The following is a 23698-nucleotide window of genomic DNA, read 5'->3' on the forward strand; positions in this document are numbered from 1 at the left end:
TGCGTTGGAATTACACTGTAGCAAGTAAAACAAGAGAAACAAAAGAGTTTATCTAAAACATGTATTCATCCTAGCAATTAATTTTGCATTTAATTTGCTTTCCTCAAGTGTAGCTCAGGATCACTCTAAAGGGAAAGAAACACACACATTAGAAATTACTATGCCATTTCAATTTGTCATGCTTTTTAACTTAGAGCTGCTCCAAGCTGAAAATGTTTTTTTCATTTTTTTTTTGTTATGAATATTTAGATACTCTGGGCTCTAAAAGCTTGAAGAAAATGCTACTGCCATGCAAGAGAATGTGGGGTACAAGATATCCACAAACCCTGCCTCCATCCATAATTTCTCAGAATACTCCTAGTAGAGTGCTTCTCCCCTGCTGCCTCTACTTTCTTCTCCAGTAAAATGCTCTTTCCTTTAAGTAGTAATTGTATCAATTATCCTAACCATGTAATACACAGTATACACAGTCTCCAGCATGATGGGCTCTCAAATTTATCCATCTCACTTTTCTCTGGTTTGTCTTTTCCATTTGTTCCACTCAAGCAGACATCAGTATTACTGACTTCTGCCTTTCTGCTTTGATTAGCTTCCCTACTGTATTTTTATTCTGTGTAGAAGAAAAGATCAGGGTGTTTCCTCTAGCATACTTTGAGTAAGGAAACTGAAGAAAGCCTACAAGCAGTTGACTTGAGTGCAATAATTTTGCGTTGACTATAGAAGAGCTCCAGGTAAAATGTTTGATCCATAGACTAGCATTCCCCAGTGATCAACTGCCACTCTGATTCTGCTCTGTACTTTGTATTTGTATTGAAATGCTTTTGCTCTAGCCTTTCCTCATTATTTTATGCTATTTTTCTGCCTCCATGCAGTGAAATGTGATTGCCACTTTGGGGTGTGCTCCAACGCAATCTGCAAAACAATCACTTAATCCAGATATAATCCTAATATAATGGAAGATACTAACTTAAATGAAGCAGCTGCTGCTAGGCATAGTACTGGTTTGATATGGTAGGAATGTGAAAGGATGGAAAAAGTTAATCTTTGTATTCCTTTTTTCAATCTGACTTGGACTATATGCACACAGTGACTATTTCACATAGATTTCATTCACCCTAAAATATACCACCATCAAGTTTACTCCAGGCTATTTTATTTGAATTGTTTTACAAATTTCAATTCTACTGTTTGAATGGGAACTAAGGTGGCTCTCAAAGTACAACACAAGTATCTGGATTAGATCCAGGATCTTCTTTCTAATAGAATGTGTATCTACCAAATTTGGAGAGAATCCCATAAGAGAATCCCACAAGAGCTTTAGAATAGGTCTCTGTATCAAGGGCAGTGACCTCTAGAAGGACTCTATGTGAAGGCAAGACATTTTACTATTTTGCTGATGAGATCAGAAATATTTCCAGAACAGTCTACAGTAATCATAATGGCAATGTCTGTTGTTTCAGGATTAGTCTTTTGGTATGAAGAGAACCTGAGCTAACATTGCATGCAGAGTGCAGGCAGCCATTATGCAGTTAACTATGCACAAAATAAACATGTATGATTGCAAATAGTAAAATGCCAACTAATAATGGATAACCTAAGATTTATAGTATGCTAACTCAGTCTAAAAAGGCCTCTACTCATGAATCTGAAATGAACAGAGCATTACCTAAATGTTTCAGAATGAAGGATTTAACACATTGCTCTGTCCTTATTGCCGCTTTCTCTCTGTCAGCCAATTTTTCATTTTGCTTTAATTTATCACACTTAAAACACTGCACAAACAATTTGGGCCCTGTTTAAAAGCATATGGCTTATGAACACTGGCTTCATCATGTTGATCCAATTACATGGGAAACAAATACTCTCTGAAATTATTTTGGGTCACCCTATGATAGTTTTACTTCATTTGTTGGTTGCCTACAGTATGTCCGTCAAAATCAGCATTTTAGCAGGTAGTTGTGTGTGGTGGTGGTGTTTTCAAGTCATTACTAACTTATGGTAACTCTGAGGCAAACCTATCATAGGGTCTTCCTGACATAATTTTTTGATGGGGGTTTGCCTTGCCTTCTTCTGTGGCTGAGAGGATGTGACTTGCCCAAGTGCTCTAGGTTTTGATGGCTTAGCTGGGATTCAGACCCTGGTCTTCCAATGCTTCCAGTCCAGCACACAAACCACTACACCATACTGACTCTCTTTTAGCATATAGATATAGGCAAGCCAGCATGGCATAATGATTTGAGCATTGGACTAGGACTCTGGAGACCAGGATTCAAATTCTGGCTGCGCCATGTAAACCCACTGGGTGACTTTGGGTAAATCAAAATCTCCAAGCCACAGAGGATAGCAATGGCAAACCCCCTCTGAAGAAATTTGCTAAGAACACCATAATAGCTTTGCCAAAGGGTCGTCATACGTCAGTAACAACTTGAAGGCACACAGCAACAACAACAACATGCTGTTATAACTTTCTAGCCTATAGATTCCTTCAAGAGAACAATAACTGGAAAGAGCCTCTACCATCAAAATGACCCTCTCAGGAGTGCCATCAGAATAGGGAGTTTATCGCATGCAATTTTCATGCCGACCTGGGCACGGGATGAGATCAGGCTGGAATGGGTTAAAACTGATTTTACCACATGCAAAATTGCTGTTGCACTGCTGCCCAACCGTCCTCTGTCCTCCAGCAGTGCTCTGGCAGCTAATTTTGGTACTATGGAAGCTTTCCTAGGAATTAGACTTTCCATTTATGTGTCTACCTACATTCAATTCTTTCTATAATTTCCTCACAATGAAACTAAAAAGAAATTGTCCCTCATCTATTCTAGGCTAGTTCAGAAGACACAGCTATACTGAGCAAGGTATGGGCAATATTATATCTGCTAATCATGCAAATTAGATGAAGAGCCTCTTGGGGGGAAAAGAGGTGGCAGCCCTTATCACCATTACCTTGTTTGGATATGCAGAGATTCAGATCAGGTGTTTTATGAGTTAAATACTCAACATCACAGGACTCAATGGACAAATCTTTCAGTTTTGATTTCTCTTACATTTATTTTCCCCCCAGTTTCATGCAAATGCCTTTTTAATCCCGGATTTTTCTCACTCCTCCCCTCCCCGTGTGATAAAGATCTATGACACAATTTCAATTACATTGGATGTGGTGGTGATATAGTTCCAACATCTCTCATCCCAATGATCATGAAGGCTGATTGGGCAAAACTGGAGGATTAGGCAAGTGTTGCCCTCCCTCCATCACACCTTTACCCATATGTGTCATGGAGCTTCTCATAGGGTTCTAGTTAAACTAAACTACCAATGATACCTGTCTTTCCCCTGGGTAGGTGTGCTGCCACTGTGCTGTTTGTGTTGTAGTGCAGCAAACCTCCATGTCAAAGAGAATATACCCTGTGCATTACCTCAAAGGATATGAATGAATGAATGAATTTATTATGGCATACAGCCAGCATACAAAGGATATGTCGTTTACTGTTTCCCCAGTCTCCAACTTGTCCCTGTGGAAGGCAGGAGGAACAGTCAGTTGCAAGATGCTGTCTGGTGAGAACGTGTGTAGTGAGACATAGAAGACACTATATAGCATGTCTAGGATGGCAATGCCACAGAGACGATACCATGTGTTTTTAAAATTTATTCTACGCTGCTCTGCATCCCGGATGGGGAAAACGCAGGATAGAAAAATATATGGGTTACTTTTTAAGTAAAATTAGTACAGGCTGAGTATCCAAAATGTTTGGGACTGGAAATGTTAGGGTTTGGGCGTTTTGTTTGCTTGGTTTTTTTTTTTGGGGGGGGGGGTATTTCAGAATATTTGTACTTGCCTATACATACATAATGAGATATTTTAGAAATGGAACCTAAATCTAAACACAAAATTCATGTATGTTTTATATGCACCTTATACACATAACCTGAAGGTAATTTTATGAGATACTTTTATACAGTATTTTATACAATATTTTTGTAGATGAAACAAAGTTTGTGTCACTATCTTAGCCCCTATGAAAAAAGTTTTGGTTTTTGGAATATTTCAGATTTTGGAATTTTACTCAGCCTGTAGCAGTAGTTGTAGCAGTTGTAGTCGTAATTTCTTACCTGCCTCTTCCTATGGAGAGTTCACCTTGATAATAATAGAAACCAGAGGGTGGGATACTGCAGTTCAATGAATTACCAAGCAGGAATGTGCAGGAATGTTCCCAAAAACTACAGTAGACATGTCGAAATAGTTCCTTGGTACTTGGGATTAAGGGCACTGCCAAAAAAGTGTGTATCTCTGGGTGGGTGGGGGCAAAAACCACTCTTTCCCTTTTAATTGTTTCCGTGTATCTCCAGTGACAAAGGATTCCTTGTTGCACTAATCTCCAGCTTTTGTTATCTCTCTCACTTAATTCATCTCCAATTCTGTTTCTGCATTTCTTTCTACTCTTTATTGTTACAGAGATTTATATTTCAGTTTGTGTTTAAAGAAGAAATTGTTCTAGTTTTGTTTGTGTGCTTTCTTTTGTTTATCTTTTTATTTGGGAACAGCTTCTGTCACTTTCAGGCTTTGAATTTCTCTTTTGTTACATTGTGCACTCCATGTAGGTTGTAGTTCTAATGTACTTACTAAGAAGTAGCTCCAACTGAAAAAAGCTTTCATGAAATCAAAAAGAATTATATCAACTCAATGTGCATAGGATCAGTTTGTAAGTATAATTTGTTTACTGCAGAGAAAGTAAATGTTGCTTGTTTATTTCTCTCCTCCCCTTACTTACTTGCCCCTTACATGATGCTGTTTATGAAAAGGAAGTTTTAACATCTTTAAAAAAAAGTTTGACTCCCCCCCCCCCCGAAAACTCCAGAAGTCTTCAGACTTTTGGTTACATTAAATGACCCATCACTATGAAAAATAATGAACAGAAAAGAACTGATGGACTGAGTTAACCACAGTTATGACTAATAGATTTTAGAGTCTGTGCTCTAAACTGTACTCATGCATTGGGTCAATTGAATGGATTGCTGGAAGCCCCGAATACCCCAAACCTCAGGTATGAGATATGCCAGTAATGCCAAGGCATGAAGTTTTAGGCATATTCTCTTTCCTTCATATTGTGCTATTATTTCCATACTGCCCAAATAATCCAGTTTACATCACTTTAACTCCCATAACTCAATTCTATGGAATTCTGGGAATTATAGTTTGTTGTGGCATCACAGCTCTCTAACAGAGAAAGGTAAATTTCTCACAAAAGCTACAAAACCCAGAATTCCATAGCATTGAGCCATTTAAAGTGGTGTCAAACTGGATTATTTCTCCAGTGTGGTTGAACCTTAAGACACATTTGTAATGGAGAGCACGCCCAGCTGACCAATCAGGAGGCAGCTGAGGGCCAGCCAATGAAATGAGGGCTGGAATTTGTGAACATTCCAATTTTCACAATTCTACAGCAATGGTGTTTATCACTCTATACTCTTATAGTGCTACTGCCTGAGAATTCTAAATACCCCTCCTTAAAACTGCCAATCCCGGAATGCAACAGGAGGCAGCTAGAGCAGTTAAAGTGGAATAGTAGCACTATAAGAGTATAGTGTGATAAACATAATTGAGTCATGGCAGTTAAAGTGGAATCAAATTGGAAATTGGAACACATAGTCCTTCCACTAGATATATCTGTTGCAACCCATCATGGGCATTTATTCTCTGCCTTTGCTGCAGAACCAAAGCAAGGAAAGAGAGCACCCAAGACACCTTGCTAGCCAACATTCAGCAGCATATGTTCCCATACCTGAGTCAAGGTACATAGAATTGAACAACAACTACATTTTTGGCACAGCAAATGTAAAATCACATGAATTCCTTCCTCCTTTGGTTGCAATAAAAATAATCAATTTAATATCAGTTTCCTGGGTTGGGTATGAGGGGCATGTCTTGTTTTGGTTGATGCTGTGTGCCTTCAAGTCATTTCTGACTTATAGTGACCCTAAGGTGAATGTATAATGGGATTTTCTTGGCAGAATTTGTTCAGAAAGGGTTGCCTTTGTCTTCTGAGTCTGAGAAAATGTGATTTGCCCCAGGTCATCCAGTGGATGTCCATGGCTGATCTGGAATTCAAAGCCTAGTCTCTAAAGTCCGAGTCCAATGCCCCAACCACTACACCATGCTGCCTCTATCTTATTATGATACATGTTACAGTTTCTCAAAATGAAAGAAGCAAGACAAGGAACCTGATAAATATAGAGATAGGGTTGCAGAAAAGTTGCGTGGGAGGTTTTCACTTCTGTTGTGGTTCAATCATATTTTTCCTTGTGGCTATGTAGAAGAAAATGTGGCTGTGGCTGACATTTCAGCTATAAGCAAGTCACGATGTGAGTAAATATAGGATATATAGAGAACATCATTTGTGTTGGCAAATTTCTCAGCTAGAAGCCAACATCTTAATAAGACATTAAATAGATTTATTGCCTATCAGCTTTAAACCAGAGGATGGATGTTTGTTTCTCATACTGAGCTGATACATTAAATAATAAAAGCAGAAATTTAGGTGGGGGGATAGAAAGAACTAAGAAACCATATTCATGACAAATTCCCTTTGTGGTTGATTTGTATCTAGCTATACTTTGTCTGTAAATGCTTTCATGAGGAGATACACAAAAGTTTTAAATATGGAATAATTCTGAAACATATTCCCTAGTCTCTTTTTGACAACTTTCTAATGTCTTACATTCTACACAAGACTGCAGGAAACCAGTCTATTATATATACCCTCTCCTTTCAAGTAAAGTTAGGGTAGGTAAATAAGGGAAGGAAAGCAATGCTTCCTTCAGTTTTCCGTTCTTCTTAACTGTAATATTGAAGTAAGGCTGCCTTAGGTCCAGGCTTAGGTTCATATTCTCTCTTACGAATCAGACTATGCTTTGAGATCTGCTGGGGAGACTCTTCTCGCTGTCTCACCACTTTCACAGGTATATCTGATGGGAACACAGGAAAGAGCCTTCGTAGTGGCTTCCTCCAGGCTCTGAAACTCTCTTCCCAGAAAAATTAGACTGGAACCCCCTCTACTTTCTTTTGGCAGACAAGCAGACTTTCCATTCTAACAGGAATTTGATGAGTGACTATATGTCTTACACAATGTGCAGGATACTGCTAATTGTTGTGTTGGCGTGTGTGTGTGTGTGTTTAATTATATGTATTTTAACCTAGTTTTAATTTTTTTGATAGTTTATTCTTAGATTAATTTTGGATTTTTAGATTAACTTTAATTCTTAGATTAACTTTAACTTTGGATTTTTAACAATGTCTTTTTAATTGTTCAGGGGCAACCATACTGGCCATGTAGCAATGTCCACAAAAACAGTGATACCTTTATTGAACCAACCCAGATGGCCCAATAAAGGTATGCTGTTTTGTGGACTTTTATGTTATTGTACTTTTAAATTGTAAACTGCTTTGACTACTGATCTGGGGAAAAGGTAGGATAGAAAACAACAACAACAGAGATACTGTTGTTACTGGGACATGTCAAAACTCTCAGTAATCACAAGATTTTTGTGCATACAAAGCAGCTACTGGCTCTGTTTCTTTAGGTAAAGTAAAAGTTACTACATTGGTAAATTCAATGAGGGGGAGAAATCAAAATTCTTAAAACTTTTCCCATACTTTGGATCAAATAATGACCAGAACTGAAACTGCAGTCAAGGAATCAGAAGAAGACTAGGAATGGAAAGGGCAGCTATGAAAGAACTAGATATATCCTAAAGTGGAAAAATATACAATTGAGCACTAAAAGTTAGCATCTTCCAAGCCACTGTATTCGCCATCACCATGTATGGGTGTGACTTCTGGACAGTGAAGAAAGCAAATAGGAGGCAAATCAACTCATTTGAGATGTGGTGCTGGAGAAGTTTGCTGAGGAAACTGTAGATAGCCACCCAGACAAATAAATGCATCGTAGAACAGATCAAAACTGAACTCTAACTGACTCTATATGCCATAAGTTGTATGTATGTACTGCATTAATTGGTCATTAATGGTTATTAATGCAGTAATAGATGCCAACATCAAAAATAGAAGAAATAGAGATCTCTTCAACATGATCCAAGGGAAATTCAAAACTAGAGTGGGGATGATATATAACCTACTGGGGGAAACATTGCATGCCCAAATAGATATTAAAATAAGATGGAAACAATACACCAAAGAACTATTTAAAAGAGATGAAAGGATGACAGATTCATCTGAAGAAAAACATATGGGGACAAATCTCCAGTTTACAAAATGATGTGCACTGTGGAGAAATAAATCTCCAGGAACAGATGGCGTATTAATAGAGCTGCTTTAGTTTACAAAAGCAAAATCTACTCTAGTTCTTACTAAAATCTGTCAATAAATATACAAAACAAAACAATGGCCACAGATTGTAAATGATCAATATACATCTCAATCCCAGAGAAAGGGGACAAAAGGGATAATAGAATTATTGCTTTAATTTCCCATGCAAGCAAAGTCATGTTCAAAATTCTACAACACAGGAGATTATCATAATAATAATAATAATAATAATAATAATAATAATAGTTTATTTATATTTTCCTGCTTCTCTCAGATAGATTGAGGTAGGATTACAGTCTGCTAAAATACATACATCAATACTTAAAATACATATAAAAACACATCAATAAAATTAATAACAATTAATCTTAAAAACTAACTCATCATCAAGTGGCAATGCAATAAAGTTATACAATGGACAGAAGATGTTTCTTACATAAGATCAGGTGGGTAAGCTCACTGGAAGAGATCCATCTTAAGTGCCCTCTTAAAAGCCTCCATGGAGGTAATAAGACAGATCTCTTCTGGAAGACCATTCCACAATTTACAGAGAGCTGCTGTAAAGGCTCTCTGGGAGGTCGATATTAGCCTGATTGGTTGGTGTACTAACACATTCTTTCCAGTTATTCTGAGAGTGCGGGGCGGATTGTGTAGGGAGAGGTGTTCCCTTGGGCCCAAACCATATAGGGCTTTAAAGGTAATAACCAACACCTTATATTGCACCCAGAAGCTAATTGGCAGCCAGTGAAGAGATTTTAAAACAGGTGTTATGTGGTCAAACCTGGAAGAACCGGTGACCAATCTGGCTGCCACATTTTGAACCAACTGAAGCTTCCAAACTTGGTACAAGGGTAGCACCATGTAGAACGCATTACAGAAATCAAGACGAGAGATTAGCAGCGCATGTACCACTGCTTCAAGGTCCTTTTGGTCCATGTAGGGACACAGCTGGCAAATCAACTGAAGTTGGTACCAAGCACTCCTGGCTAGCGCATCCACTTTAGATGACAATTGTAGCGAACTTCATCCTTTAGGGGAAGTGCAACTCCATCCAGGACTGACTGAAAAATCTCCTTCCCTGGACTTGGGGTACCTATCGTGAGTACCTCTGTCTTCTCTGGATTCAGCTTGAGTTTGCTTTCCCTCATTCAGCCCATTACCAACCCAAGGCAGGCATCCAGAGGAGAGATGCCATCCTTAGTCACTGCAACAGTCGGAGGCATAGAGAAATAAATTTGGGTGTCATTGGTGTACTGATAACACTGCGCCCCATGTCTCCGGATGATCTCACCTAGTGGCTTCATGTAAATGTTAAACAGCATGGGGGACAGGATGGCACCCTGAAGAATGCCAGATGTCAGCTCTCTTTTAGAAGAGCAGCTGTCCCCCAGCATCACCATCTGGAATCTGCCTGAGAGGCAGGAATGGAGCCATTGAAGTGCAATGCCTCCAATACTAACTCCCTCAGGCATTCCAGAAGGATACCATGGTCTATGGTACTGCAGGCCACTGAGATGTCCAAGAGCACCAACAGGGTCACACTTCCCCTGTCAATGCCCAGACGAAAAGCATTGACAAAGGTGACCAAGGCTGTCTCAACTCCGTATCCTACCCTGAAGCTGGTTTGAAATGGGTCCAGATAATCGGCTTCCTCTAAAACCGCTTGGAGTTGGAAGGCAACTGCCTTCTCAATCACCTTGCCCAAGAATGGTAAAAGAGAGATCGGTCTATAGTTATTTCTTACCAGGGGTTCTAGGGAGGGATTTTTCAAAAGCGATTTGACCTCTGCTTGTTTTAGTTGGTCTGGAAGATTAGGACTTGAAAGGGTAGCTATGAAGGAACTGAATTAGAAAAGATTCTGAAATGTAAAAATATATCACTAAATTCTGAAATTAGGATTGTACAAGCCAACATATTCCCCATCTTTATGTATGGATGTAAAAACGGGACAGTGAAGAAAGCTGATTGGAAGAAAATCAACTCATTTTAGATGTTGTCCTGGAGAGGAGTCCTGCAGATACTGAAGACTAAAAAATGGGTTCTAGAGAAAAACAAGCAAGAACTCTCTCTAGAAGTCAGCATAATTTAACTGAGGCTGTTGAACTTTGACAATATAATAAGGAGACATTTCATGACTGCAGATTGATTAGAAAAGGTGATAATGCTTGGTAAAGTGAAGGCAGTGGGAAGAGAAGAAGACCACACTCTGGATAGAAAGACTTAATTAAAGAAGACACGCCCATGAATCTGTAGGACCTGAGCAGGACTGCTGAAAATAGGTCGACTTGGACGTCTATCATTCATCGGGTCACCATGGGTCAAAGTTGACTTGAAAGCAGCTAACAACAACAAACATAACTACAAATTACCCTAATTCCTAGGGAATTGACCCCAGGAACCCACCTTCAATTCCAGGGACCCTCTCTGAGAACCTGGGATCTGTGGTACGATTGAGTGCAGGGTTTCAGGACGATGTAACCAGACCCTCCCACTCATGACCCACCATGTGACAAAGATTTGGGTCAGGCCACATCATCCTGAAGTGTCCCACTCAATTGTGTCATAGACCTCTGGCAATCAGAGCTGATCCCTAGAATTTAAGATGGGGGTTCAGGGGATATTTATGGTCAAGGCAATAATACCACAATAGTTCATATATAGCTTAGCTGAATATGGAGTTGTTACATAATTCTAAGTTACAAATCTATCCTCATAATGCAAGATGTCAATCAAAGTTTTTAGCAGTCTCTTGTAGACTTAATATTAATTTAATTGTGGCTTAAGACAGTGGAAGGTAGAAGCTTTTAATTTTTAAGGTCTTTTCCTGGAGGCAGACCATCTTTTTTAGTTCTGCTGAATCGAGTGTGCTGAAAGTTATTGGATTCTGCTGTGAATGTGGCAGGATGTTTTAGCAGCTGCTCCTAAAATGCCAAATCATTGTTTTGCTCCATTGCCTGAATGTGAGGTTTGATTGAAAATGCTTTTATTTAAGCTCTGTCTCCAAGAAATCACTTTTTTTTTAGTTAAAGTTCCCCTGGCACAAGATTGCAACTCATCACATTAGAATGGTCACATCTTATTACCTTCCATTAGATGTGATTGACACAACTAGATGTTTTGTGCTACACCACAGCATATCAGCTTGAGATATACTTCTTTTCCTGGGGAAGGAAGAGAGTTTATCCTAAAGCAACATGTTGCAATGTTTTGATGAAATCATTTGGTTTTTTTTTAAAGATATAACTTCATAATTTATGCTGTTTGTTATTTATTATGGATCAGAAACGGCACTAGATGTGTAATTCAGAAACTGCTAGCAGAGAGTACAGTAGCAGAAGGAGATGAGATTTGTACTAAGTAAAAAAATAACAGAGTATATAAATTCTTTTAGGTTGGGATGACTTTATTCTGCTAAATTAAGGAAGTTAAGGAATTACTGTATTTTCCAGCATATAAGATGACTTTTGAACCCTTTTAAATCTTGAGAAAGTTGGGGGTCGTCTTATATGCCACGTATAAGGAGGCCGGAGGGCAGCTCCGCAGGCCGGCGCGCACCCGCCCAATGCTGGCCTTCTGAGGCCTCAGAGGAAGCCGGAGGGCAGCTCCACGGGCCGGCCCGCGCCCGCCCAACACTGGCCTTCCGAGGCCTCAGAGGAGGCCGAAGGGCAGCTCCTTGGGCCAGCGTGCGCCTGCTGAGCGCTGGCCTTCCAGCACTTTGGAGGCCCACTGGCGCGCACACGACCTGCTCCTTCCTTCCCAGGCCTCCACAGAGGCCGGAATAGAGCAGCGCAACCCGGCGCGTGCACCTGGCCTGCTCCGTGGCCTGATTGCCACCGGCCTCCTCCTGCCTTCCAGGGGTAGTCTTGTACGGCGAGTATATAGCAAAGTCTATATTTTTGTTTGAATAGTTGGGGAGTCGTCTTATACGCCCCGTCACCTTATACACCGGAAAATATGGTAGTGTTGTTTGTATTGTGTTCCTGTATAAAATTCAACATGGCTTACTGTAAATTAAGTAAAATAATAATATAGTACTTACTTTTAAAAAAGGATAGGGATACAAATGCAGCAAAACAAACTGGTGATTCACAGAGGTAGTGTTTCAAAAAGTGTACAAAGCTTTTTGGGCATGGAGATTAGAAAAATCCATGGAGAATGAAGTGATTAAGAGCTACTATTATGATGCCTATATGCTACTGAGAAACAACAACAAAAGTGGAATACCGTCCCTACAACCAGTTTATGTCTTTCCATTTATGTTGGTTTCCACTGTGGGGAACAGGATACTGCCCCAGATAGGCTTTTCATCCATCTAAGAAGACTTATTATCTTTTTCAAATCTTTTATACTTTCCTTCAAAGGAAGTAGTGAAGCCAGAGGCAATTTTCTAAAGAAGCTATTCTACATTCTGGGCATTAGGTTTCAGCATCAACTACATGCAACAGAAGTAACCACTATGTAAGTATATTGGATCAGTTTTATGTCAGGTAAAATACAATAGTTGAGGAGAAGATCTCAACGCCATGCTGTTGTATGGAACAGTCTGTACTCATTAAAAATGAGAAAAAGGAAAGGGTGGGATGACCATGATGTGGGAGATATGGGGGAGACTGCAGAACAGGAACAGAAACAAAAGTTATCCCTGCCCTTGACCATGCCCCCAGCAGGCTTACATGAAGAAACAGTTCTACCTTTTACACTGTTGTTTCTCTGCAAAGAAGAGCAGTGACAAAAGGGACACTCTCCTCCTTTACTTTTCCAGTTTAACCTTGTTCTGAATGTCTCATTTTAAATCCCTGGACATAAGCTAATTTCATGTATCATCCATCAAATTCAATAAAAATAAATGTGGAATGTATGACAATACAAGCCTACACATATATATTCAGGGATATGTTCCACTGAGTTCATGATAATGTAAGAGATACCTGGTACTAGTATTTAAATATTTTCAACTTTAATCTTTGGAATCTTTGGATTTATGTAAAAGTCTAATGCTAATATTTACCATGTGTGTGTGTATGTGTGTGTGAAGGAATCATTCCATATTATTACTCCCCAAAAGAAATAACAGCAGAAAGCCATTATATATAATGTATCACACATTTTTGTGTGTTTTATATGATCAGACATATATAGGGCTGCCCAACTCACTGGGCCAGGCCGGTTGCTGTGGGGGTGGGAGCCATCGCTGGGCTAGTTCCTGGCTCAGCCGCACCCCTAGTATGTTTTGAACCGAGCAGCCAGGCCTCTGGTTGGCTGGAGAGAGTGGAAAAGGCAGCACTTCCACTTTTCGGCGCTGGGGAACTACATCTGCCAGCGTCCATTGCAGGGGGTGGAAGCACCAGCGATTGACAGCGCATGCTTTCCATGCAGCCAATTGGTTCAGGAGCCAAAGAGGCAGTCCCCCCTCCTTTCCTGGCCCCTAATTGGTGCACGCCCCTATTTAAGTGCCATGTGGCGCAGCTCCCCGCACCACTTCTTCTCGGCTCTTCCCACCCTCCCTCCCTATTTGTTATTTGGCGTTGTGCAGTCACAACTTTGGGGGTGGTAGCATAGGTTTCCGATTTGGTGGCTGTGGTTTCCAGGGCTGTGTAGCACTGGATCAGGAGTCCTTTGGAGACCCGGGAGCGCTCAGGGCATGCGGAATGTCTATTGCGGGGGCGACACCAATTAAGCATCTCCCGGTGACTAGGGGCACAGAAACGAACATGCGATCAACCGGTTGCCTGACTTCTATAAGGCGTTTAACCTGCTGCCCCTATGTCATCACGAAGCTTGGCTGTGACCAAGCAATTCATTTCATCGACCAATCTGGGGTTGATTGATGTCAGATCCAGAGCTCATGCTTTGGGCCAATCCTAATGTTTTTGATGTTTGCTAATAAAGTTGTGGCATTTTTCCTTCCAATTTCTGCATGTTGTTGTCTTCCTTGGCAACTCCCTTCCATGGCAAATAAAATTATGTAGATTAAAGTATTTTGGCAGATTTGGATCAATAGAATTCAAGAAAGAACAGAATATCAAGAAGAAGAACTAGACCATTCTATGAAGTTTAAAATAAATGATATTGTCCAGTTGATATGTTTTAACTGGAACATAAATATAATTAATGAACAATCCGGTTTGGACTCTCTTATCTTGCCCTGCCATGTAGAGATGCTGTGAGGATAAAGATGAAAGGAAAAGAGCCAAATACACTGAATTTAGCTCATTGTGAACTGTGGTGTATAAATTAAATAAATAAATACATTAGAACATGGGAATTTACTGAAAGTATTTTTTTTCCTGGTCATTTATTTTCCAGGATAAAACTCTCAGATTCAAATCCCTGTCAACCACATGCAAAATATTTCATGTGAATGTCTATTTTTACGAGGTCCCCCAATGCATAAGGGAAAAAGTCAGTGAACTCCAATGTAAAATACTTTTCAGGTAGCCAATAGAAGCAAAGAGAAAGTTTGAACAGTGACCCTCTCTAGAGTACAGCATTCATTGAATAGTCCTTAACAAATTATTTTTCTTAAATAATTTGTTAAATAATTTTAACTCTCCCCAAAGCTTAATTAGTAACCCTACAGTTTATTTCAGGACCACAATCCAATTTAATCAACATAATTTTTTTACAGCTTTAATCACCAATGAAATTAACAAATCAGAGAGTTCTTGAATAATGATATGAATAACTGCTTCTGTTTCTTCTTATGAAGAATAATTATTATCTAGCCATGATAATGTAAAAGGCAAGTATTTGCATAAACCAAAACTGGAACAGATTAAATGCATTGGGTAACTATATTATTTTTATCCCACATTTCTCAGCTTTCAGTCAATTCTGGGCTTGTCTACACAGGTCAAATAAAGTGGTCTCACTTCATCATCACAGCAGGCAGTCCAGATGACGTACAGGACATACTGGTGAATCCAGGCCTTTTCAGTGCCTCCAGGCCTAAAGTCAAAGGGAAAAAATGGGAATTTACTCTGGATTTGAGTGGAAATGTGCATGTATGGACTGCACTCCATACCAATGTTGGGGTGAGGGTAGGAGTGGGAGCAATTTTTGGTGGGCCAGACTGAGTCCGGAAAGCCTGCTGTCTGTCACCATGTTTTCCTACTTTCAGCATATGTTCAGCCATGAGCTTAGAGGGGAGGAGTTAGCTCAGGCCCTCTTCCTCCCCCACACCAGAGTATAACACTTGTTTTTACAGTTTTAACTCTTCCACGCTTTGGTCTTTCCCCTGTTCCTGATCATCTTTGTTTTCACTTCAGTGAATGGATTGCATGCATTCCCTCTTCTCCTCTCCAATTGCCCCCCAATCATTCACTTGCTTGCTTGTGCAGAGATCTCATGCACCCCTCCCCCCTGATGCCCCCATAGACACATTGCAGATCTCTGAATGAGTGAGCAAGCAAATAATCTCTCAAAAGTCCTTTGGGGCTGGGGAATGCAAAAAAATAATATTTTCAAGATCCATTAAAAGCATTTAATGAATCATGGAGAATGAGCAATCTGCCTATCAGTTTATACTTGTTATCACATTATTAGTTTGGTTTGCACAAGCACAAGGTAATATTGATTGTTGTAAAAAACCAAAGGAAAATCTCCCTGCCCTCTTCAAGGTTTTTTTGTGTGATAATTTACTCTGTCATGCTGCATATCACTGTACATCTAAACGTATATACAGTGTTTCAAAATGACTAAGACTCATATTTATTCAGAAGACAATGCTAACGGTATGTAGATTTAGTGCATCATCAAATGCACTTGATAAGGTAATAGTCCAAAGCTCTTTTTCAGGACTCTTATGAACAAATCTTATTATTTGCAAACTCCTGCATACTGTCGGGGAAATACAGCTTGGTGCATGAAATAATGCATAAATATTACCTCCAGAAACCAACCTTGGCAGGGGCATTAATATCTCTGAGGCCTAGATCTTTTGTTTTCATTTTGTCTCTCAAGCGATTACAGTATTTGTGCACCACTTGTCAATTAGCTTTCCTCTACATGTTTCATATATGCAAAAGCTGAAATGAAACTTGACAGCCACTTTATTCTGGGCTGAAGGTTCCACAGAGTTTCTAAGTATTTGCTTTTATTTATTTTCCCCTTTAATTTGCTACCTGATGTGTGTACGTTTGCTCTCTTCTTATTTTGATATGCTGTATACACTCTAAATGAGGGATTTAGAAAATCATTATCCAAAAAGTTAATTTGCAAATGGGTGATTTTGTCATTTGTATTTCAAGGAAGCTAAATTCTATCTCATTTTCTCAGGTATACACATGGATTAATTCATTTGGTTTCAGATGAGAACCTCCATGCTTAAAATCAGAGTAAATAAAAACATGGTATGTGGGTTTTTTTTCCAGTGTGTGGAATTTCATTAATTTTGCAAAGGATTTTAGCTGAAGATAGTGGCTTATTGCTAAGGCACACTAGAGAAAGATCAGTGGCTACAGCATTCTACCTGCAAGAAATTAAGTACCTATTTATGATGGTTTCCAGCAGGTTGAGGAACTGATCTTGCCAGGTGTTCTCCTTAATCTGTTAAAGAACAATGAAGTCAGAATGGAATAAGAAATTGATTTTACCAGTCAAATAACCTTGAACGCAGCACTTCAGCAATTGCCTGCCCCTTTACTATTTTACAGCGATCACCAAGAAGATACGTGAAATTTATCAGTTTATCTATTATTCCCACTTTCCCAAAGTGACATATTTCTGTAGTGCAAAATGACCTTGTACCAGCATTACACAACCAGAATGACAAGGGAGTTAGGAAGATCTTAAGTGTATGTAAGGGGAGCCTTTAACCAGCACAGTGTGCAATTGGTACAACACAGAGTTATAGTTCAGGTAAACTGATATGCATTTGGCTTCAGCTACACTCTGGCTCTTCAGTCATCTGAAACAGAGGAGCAGAATACCAAAATATCTCAGACCTAATAAAGTTTTGGAACATATGGAATGGAACAGAAAATTAATTATCATTCCAATAAAATAGGTTCTGCCCAAGGAAGAAATGTTGACAGAATGCTGTCTTTTAGTACTCCACAGGTACTCATAGCCAATGAGAGTTTAAGTGTGATGTCACTATAGTCATATACTTTACAGATCTTCAGATATGGTTGTAACGGCTAACCTCTCTTTTGTGGCAGGTGCTTGGGACTTCTATTGTCCCACCCCGCTGCCAACCAATTCCTGTAACAAACCCCCTTTAATAATTGGCAGGTTCACAGTATTATTCAATATAGTAGCGTGGATAAACAGATATGGCCGACACGTCTTTAAGATCTGGAAAGGAAAAGCGGGATACAAATAATCAGTATTATTATTATTATTAAGATGAAACAAAAACATATGAACTTTATTGAACAAGTTGCTTAACAGATATGACTTGAACTTAGTTCAGGCGCGTTCCTTTTGGTTACAAATGTATTGTTCCCCTCGTTACTATGTTCCTTTCTTCCCCTCTATCCTCTTGATCTACCCTAGGACTTCTCTGTCCCTTTCTGGGTAATTCTTTTAATATCCCAGCCACTACGGCTGCTCTATATCTCAACCAAACTAGTAACTCAAACCCCTCTGCCTGGGTCTGTTTACCTAGAGTCTCTCCTTTCTAGACTCTTTAACTTAATTCCTGTCCCTCTCTGGACCTACTCCTATCAATTGTCTTCCCCAACCTCTCTTCCAGCCTTTCCCCCTTTGGTTCTAACCCCCTAACTGCCTCATAACCGCCAACATTCCAACTGCCCATCCCCAACGACACCTGGATTCAAACTGGATTGTTTATACAATGAGGATGCAGCCTTCTTGCTTTCCTTACTTTTTCTGAAACACTATATGGCATCCCTCTGCTTTCTGTAGGTCAGGAGAAAAGTGAAATTCAAAGACTGACAGGTCATTGTGCAGGATTCAGGAAATCAATATAGCAGTCTCAGAGCTTGGAAAAATTGTTTGGACTAGAGCTGGCAATGTCTCCTGTCATAATGACCAATGGCCTGTTCACTGAGATATTCTTGGAGTTGTTCTCCAAAATGGTTACTTTCCCAGGCTCTGGAAGCCATTAACGCTGTAGCCCTAACTTATGATTCAACAAGACCTATTCACAGTAAGGCAGATAATTTCAAGAAAACTTTCTTTCAGAATAGGTTCCCTTATCCAGGCAGCATTCTTTTACATTCGTCTTGGTAAAGATAACACAGAAGGACATCCTTTAAAAATATAATTCACATTGTAGATAATGGATAACATTGATTCATTCCTCAAGTACCTAGAAATTTGTTGGAGATGGCATTTCACAAGCCCTAATGGTTACATAATTTTGAGCATCAGTCTTTAAAATAGTCATGACATATGGTTACTGGAGATAATGTGCTTTCTTATTGGCACTTAAGACATATAATTTGGTCTTTAACTGCAACTTTTAGATAGTTCTTGCATCTCCTGATTGTTAACATCTTCACTGTCTAACACATATCACCTTTCTTCTGTGAGAATCTAGTTTCAGAAGATAAAAAGAATTTAGATTTTAGGATTTCAGTTTGAACAACTTGTTGTGTGCCTTCATGTCATTTATGATGTATGGTGGCCCTAAGGCTACCACAGAGCTTTCTTGGTAGAATTTGGGTCTGTTGCCCATATTAAAACTTTGAACTTACAAATATCATACTTTTCCATTTACAATCTTGAAAATATACTTATTTAATCCACAGTGAAAAAAAATACATATATGAACATCTTTGCAACAGGAACTACTAATGACAGCTGCCCATTTTGCTCTCCTGTGTCTAGGTCTATTGTCTCACTAGGCACACCCAGACCTTGGAAGTAATTCACTGGGAACTATTTTTAATAATAATAATAATAATAATAATAATATGTTTTATTTTTATACCGCTTTTCCGAGGTGATCAAAGCGGTTCACAAAAATTAACACTTCATAAAAACAATTCACAAAACCCAATAAAAATCAACAAAGTGCAATAAAGACAAGCAAGATGGCGGTCGGGAGGAGGGCTTGTCTTCTTAGCAGGCAGAGGCCTGTTGTTGCTGGCCTGCTTCTCTCCCCCTCAAGATGGCGGTCGGGAGGAGGGCTTGTCTTCTTAGCAGGCGGAGGCCTGTTGTTGCTGGCCTGCTTCTCTCCCCCTCAAGATGGCGGTCGGGAGGAGGGCTTGTCTTCTTAGCAGGCAGAGGCCTGTTGTTGCTGGCCTGCTTCTCTCCCCCTCAAGATGGCGGTCGGGAGGAGGGCTTGTCTTCTTAGCAGGCGGAGGCCTGTTGTTGCTGGCCTGCTTCTCTCCCCCTCAAGATGGCGGTCGGGAGGAGGGCTTGTCTTCTTAGCAGGCGGAGGCCTGTTGTTGCTGGCCTGCTTCTCTCCCCCTCAAGATGGCGGTCGGGAGGAGGGCTTGTCTTCTTAGCAGGCAGAGGCCTGTTGTTGCTGGCCTGCTTCTCTCCCCCACAAGATGGCGGTCGGGAGGAGGGCTTGTCTTCTTAGCAGGCGGAGGCCTGTTGTTGCTGGCCTGCTTCTCTCCCCCTCAAGATGGCGGTCGGGAGGAGGGCTTGTCTTCTTAGCAGGCGGAGGCCTGTTGTTGCTGGCCTGCTTCTCTCCCCCTCAAGATGGCGGTCGGGAGGAGGGCTTGTCTTCTTAGCAGGCGGAGGCCTGTTGTTGCTGGCCTGCTTCTCTCCCCCTCAAGATGGCGGTCGGGAGGAGGGCTTGTCTTCTTAGCAGGCGGAGGCCTGTTGTTGCTGGCCTGCTTCTCTCCCCCTCAAGATGGCGGTCGGGAGGAGGGCTTTTAACATCTTTAACTTCTCCAAAATAATTTTAAAGTTTGTAATTTGAATTGTTAAGCACATTAATAATTATTTTAAAGTAATGATTAACAGGTCTCACTGAGTCAATTAAATACTGGTGGCTTTAATGTTTTAAATTATCTTTTAAAATCTATTGATTTTATGAATGAATGAATGAATGAATGAATGAAAAGAATTTCATAACTTTAATAATAAATAATAAATAATAAAATTTTTATTTATATGCCGCCCTTCCTACGATCAGGGCGGCTCACAACAGTTTAAAATATACAAAATACACGGTTACAAAATTAAAATCAAGCAACAAACAAAAACCCCATAGCCCAACCTCTTGGCCACGGAAGAGGAGGGAGGCCCACAGGATATTTATTCGGGGAATGCCTGTTGGAATAGGAAGGTTTTAAGATCCTTCCTAAATTGGGCCAGGGTAGAAGACGAGCGGAGCTCTGTGGGCAGCGCGTTCCAAAGGGCTGGGGCAGCTATGGAGAACGTCCTCCGAGTAGTGGAGGCCAACCTAGCCCCAGGCACCTTCAGTAGCTGCTGCCCAGACGTTCTGAGGGTGCGAGGCGGAATGTACGGGGAGAGGCGGTGCTTTAGGTATCCTGGGCCCAAGCCATTTAGGGCTTTATAGGTAATTACCAACACCTTATATTGAGCTCGGAAGCGAATGGGCAGCCAATGGAGATCTTTTAAAACCGGTGTTATATGGCTGGTCCTGGGAGCACCAGTGACCAGCCGGGCTGCCATGTTCTGCACCATTTGCAGCTTCCGAGTTTGGTATAAGGGTTGCCCCATGTAGAGTACGTTGCAGAAATCCAATCTCGAAGTTACCAGAGCATGTACAACCGTTTCTAGGTCCCTCTGGGCCAGGTATGGGCGCAGCTGGCGAATCAGCCGAAGCTGATGACAGGTGTTCTTGACCGTCGCATTCACCTGAGCTGTCAGGTGAAGCGACGAGTCAAGAAACACCCCCAGACTGCGCACGGAGTCCTTCACAGGGAGCGTGACCCCGTTCAGGACAGGTGGAACCACCGCCATTCCTGGACCAGGAGAACCTATCACGAGTACCTCCGTTTTCTCTGGATTCAGCTTGAGTCGGTTTTCCCTCATCCAGCCCATTACTGACTCTAGACAGGCCACGAGAGGAGAGACGCCATCCCCAGTCACTGCATCAGTCGGAGACATAGAGAAAATAATTTGGGTGTCATCAGCGTACTGATAACCCCGCGCCCCATGTCTCCGGATGATCTCTCCCAGCGGTTTCATGTAAATGTTAAATAGCATGGGAGACAGAATGGCTCCTTGAGGGACCCCCGTTTTAAGGGGCCTCTCGTCGGAACACACGTCTCCCAGCTGCACCATCTGGGACCTCCCGGAGAGGTAGGAGCGGAACCACTGGAGCGCAGTGCCCCCGATTCCCACTTCTGCCAGGTGCCCCAGAAGGATACCATGGTCTATGGTATCGAAAGCCGCTGAGATGTCCAAGAGCACCAGCAGGGACACGCTTCCCTGTTTCCTTTAAACAGTTTAATGCTAATGCATCAATGCTATTTAACAATTTACTATTAATACTATAATACTAACTATAATAATTTATAATAATTTAATAATAATTTATAATAATTTATAATAATTTCAAGCTCGGGTCAAATGGCCTTAAAAAAAAGAACTCCACTGAGACATCAGTCCATGGTTGTGTTACTGTTTTGGCCCTGACGTTGAAACATACTTGTAAGAAACAAGTACAGGTTGAGTATTCCTTATCCAATGGGGGGTTTAGAATAATTGCGTATATGTAATGAAATATCTTGGAGAAGGGACCCAAGTCTAAACATACACCTTATACACATAGCCTGAAGGTAATTTTACACAAAACTGTCAAGATGTGTCCCACTCATCCCACTCTTTCTTTCAAGTGATAGCACAATGAGTTTTACTGTCCCACCACTGCCATTTAATTTGTCACAACCACTTTATTCTCTGCCACTAAGTTTCTTCAATGACAGCACCCTGGCCCTTTTCATCCCACTGCTGCCACTTAATAGTCACGAGCACCTGTACGTTTAACACTATTTTTCTTATTAATTTGTGATCCTGCCACCTCTTTGTGACTGTCATGTTACCCTAAAAATACATTTTGAATTGTTAGTAGTGTGGTAAACATTCAGGTTCCAGACAGATCTTTCTTGAACAACATTAAAACTTTATTTAAACAACAGTTTTACTAATGTTTTACGTATGCTGCTTTATACACTTGTTATTGTTACAGTTTCTTTTATATTCTCTCTCTTTAGAGAAAACTGGTTACTTTCACTTAAAATTCATACAGTCTTTGTATTACATTCCCTTATCAAACTCATCTCAACCCTAGCCAACCAGGCTAACTAAATTCCACAGGATTTCCCACTCCAGCAACTCTCTCTCTCTCTGAGTTCTAGGTGTGTATAGGTAGGCAATCCCTCACTTTTGGACTCTACTCCTAACTGTCCCTGTCTTGTACTGGAACCCTCACTACAACTGTCTCTCTCTGGACTTAACTGAAACCCTATGACTCCAACTGTCCACCAACAGACCATTTAGCAGCTTCAGCCTTTGATTTGATTGGCTGCCTCCAGCTTGATTCTATTGGCTGTTACTAGGCTGGCCCATCTCTGTCAGCTCTCCACAACAATATTTTAAATAATTGTGTGCATGAAACAAAGTTTGTGCACATTAAGCCATCAGAAAGCAAACGTGTCACTATCTCAGCCACTGAAGTGGACAGTTTTGGATTTTGGAATATTTCACATTTCAGAATTCTGGATAAGAGATACTCAACCTGTAATAGTTACTCTCTGAGTCTCCACTCTCCTCAGATTATTGATATGTGTTACAGTTGTTGTAAATAAAAGAAGAAAGACAACACATATGCACAGATGCATCATGTACTATCTGTACCCTGAATTTTAAGAGTGGCTGCCTCTGATAAACCTTATCAGTTTAGCTTTGCCAGAAATTGATAATAAAGATAAATTTCATGATGAATGAAACAAAACACTGAATCAGTGCATTGAGGCATGGATGCAAAAACTACACTTTGCTTATTGCTTGTTTTTGTATCAACACACACTCTTCCACCTGACATTTTTCAGAAGCAGATTTTCTAGAGCATGGCATGGTTGTGTGTGATTAGTTTGGACTTCTGCCATCACTCCCACAGGTCGAGCCAATTCAAAGATAACCAAGAGAAGCGAGATTCCAAAAATGTGGCATATGATGCTATGCCATTAAAACACACAAGAAAAACATATTGACAGTAATGATAACTTTGAATTGTGTCCCGATGTTAAACACAGTTGATTGTGTGTATTTGGTGAAGCCTCTTGATTGCTCCTAGAATATTATCACTACTGAGTGGTCTCTGTTAGGGGAAACAGAACCTTCCATGAAGCAAGAATACTATCCTTGGTTTGTGGATGGTGACTAGATATCAAATTCCAATAGTTTAGAAAAATAGTGTTGCATATGAACCTATCTAAGCCTTCTTAGCCTCCTTTCCTATTATTTTCATTCTGATCTGTT

The 23698-nt window shown here is 40.4% G+C and overlaps 1 long non-coding RNA gene across 1 annotated transcript; it reads right to left on the minus strand.

The window, feature by feature from the left end:
* Positions 1 to 14993: 14993 nt before the first annotated feature.
* Positions 14994 to 18323, minus strand: LOC149311257 (uncharacterized). The gene is made up of 3 exons (XR_016281613.1): positions 17469 to 18323; positions 16812 to 16870; positions 14994 to 15271 (listed from the first exon to the last, which is right to left on the minus strand). It is a non-coding gene; the product is annotated as an uncharacterized LOC149311257 (long non-coding RNA).
* Positions 18324 to 23698: the final 5375 nt, after the last annotated feature.

Source organism: Sceloporus occidentalis, unplaced genomic scaffold, assembly GCF_023333645.1.
Source record: "Sceloporus occidentalis isolate IW3139 unplaced genomic scaffold, rSceOcc1.0.p SCAF_6, whole genome shotgun sequence".
NCBI classification, from domain to species: domain Eukaryota; kingdom Metazoa; phylum Chordata; class Lepidosauria; order Squamata; family Phrynosomatidae; genus Sceloporus; species Sceloporus occidentalis.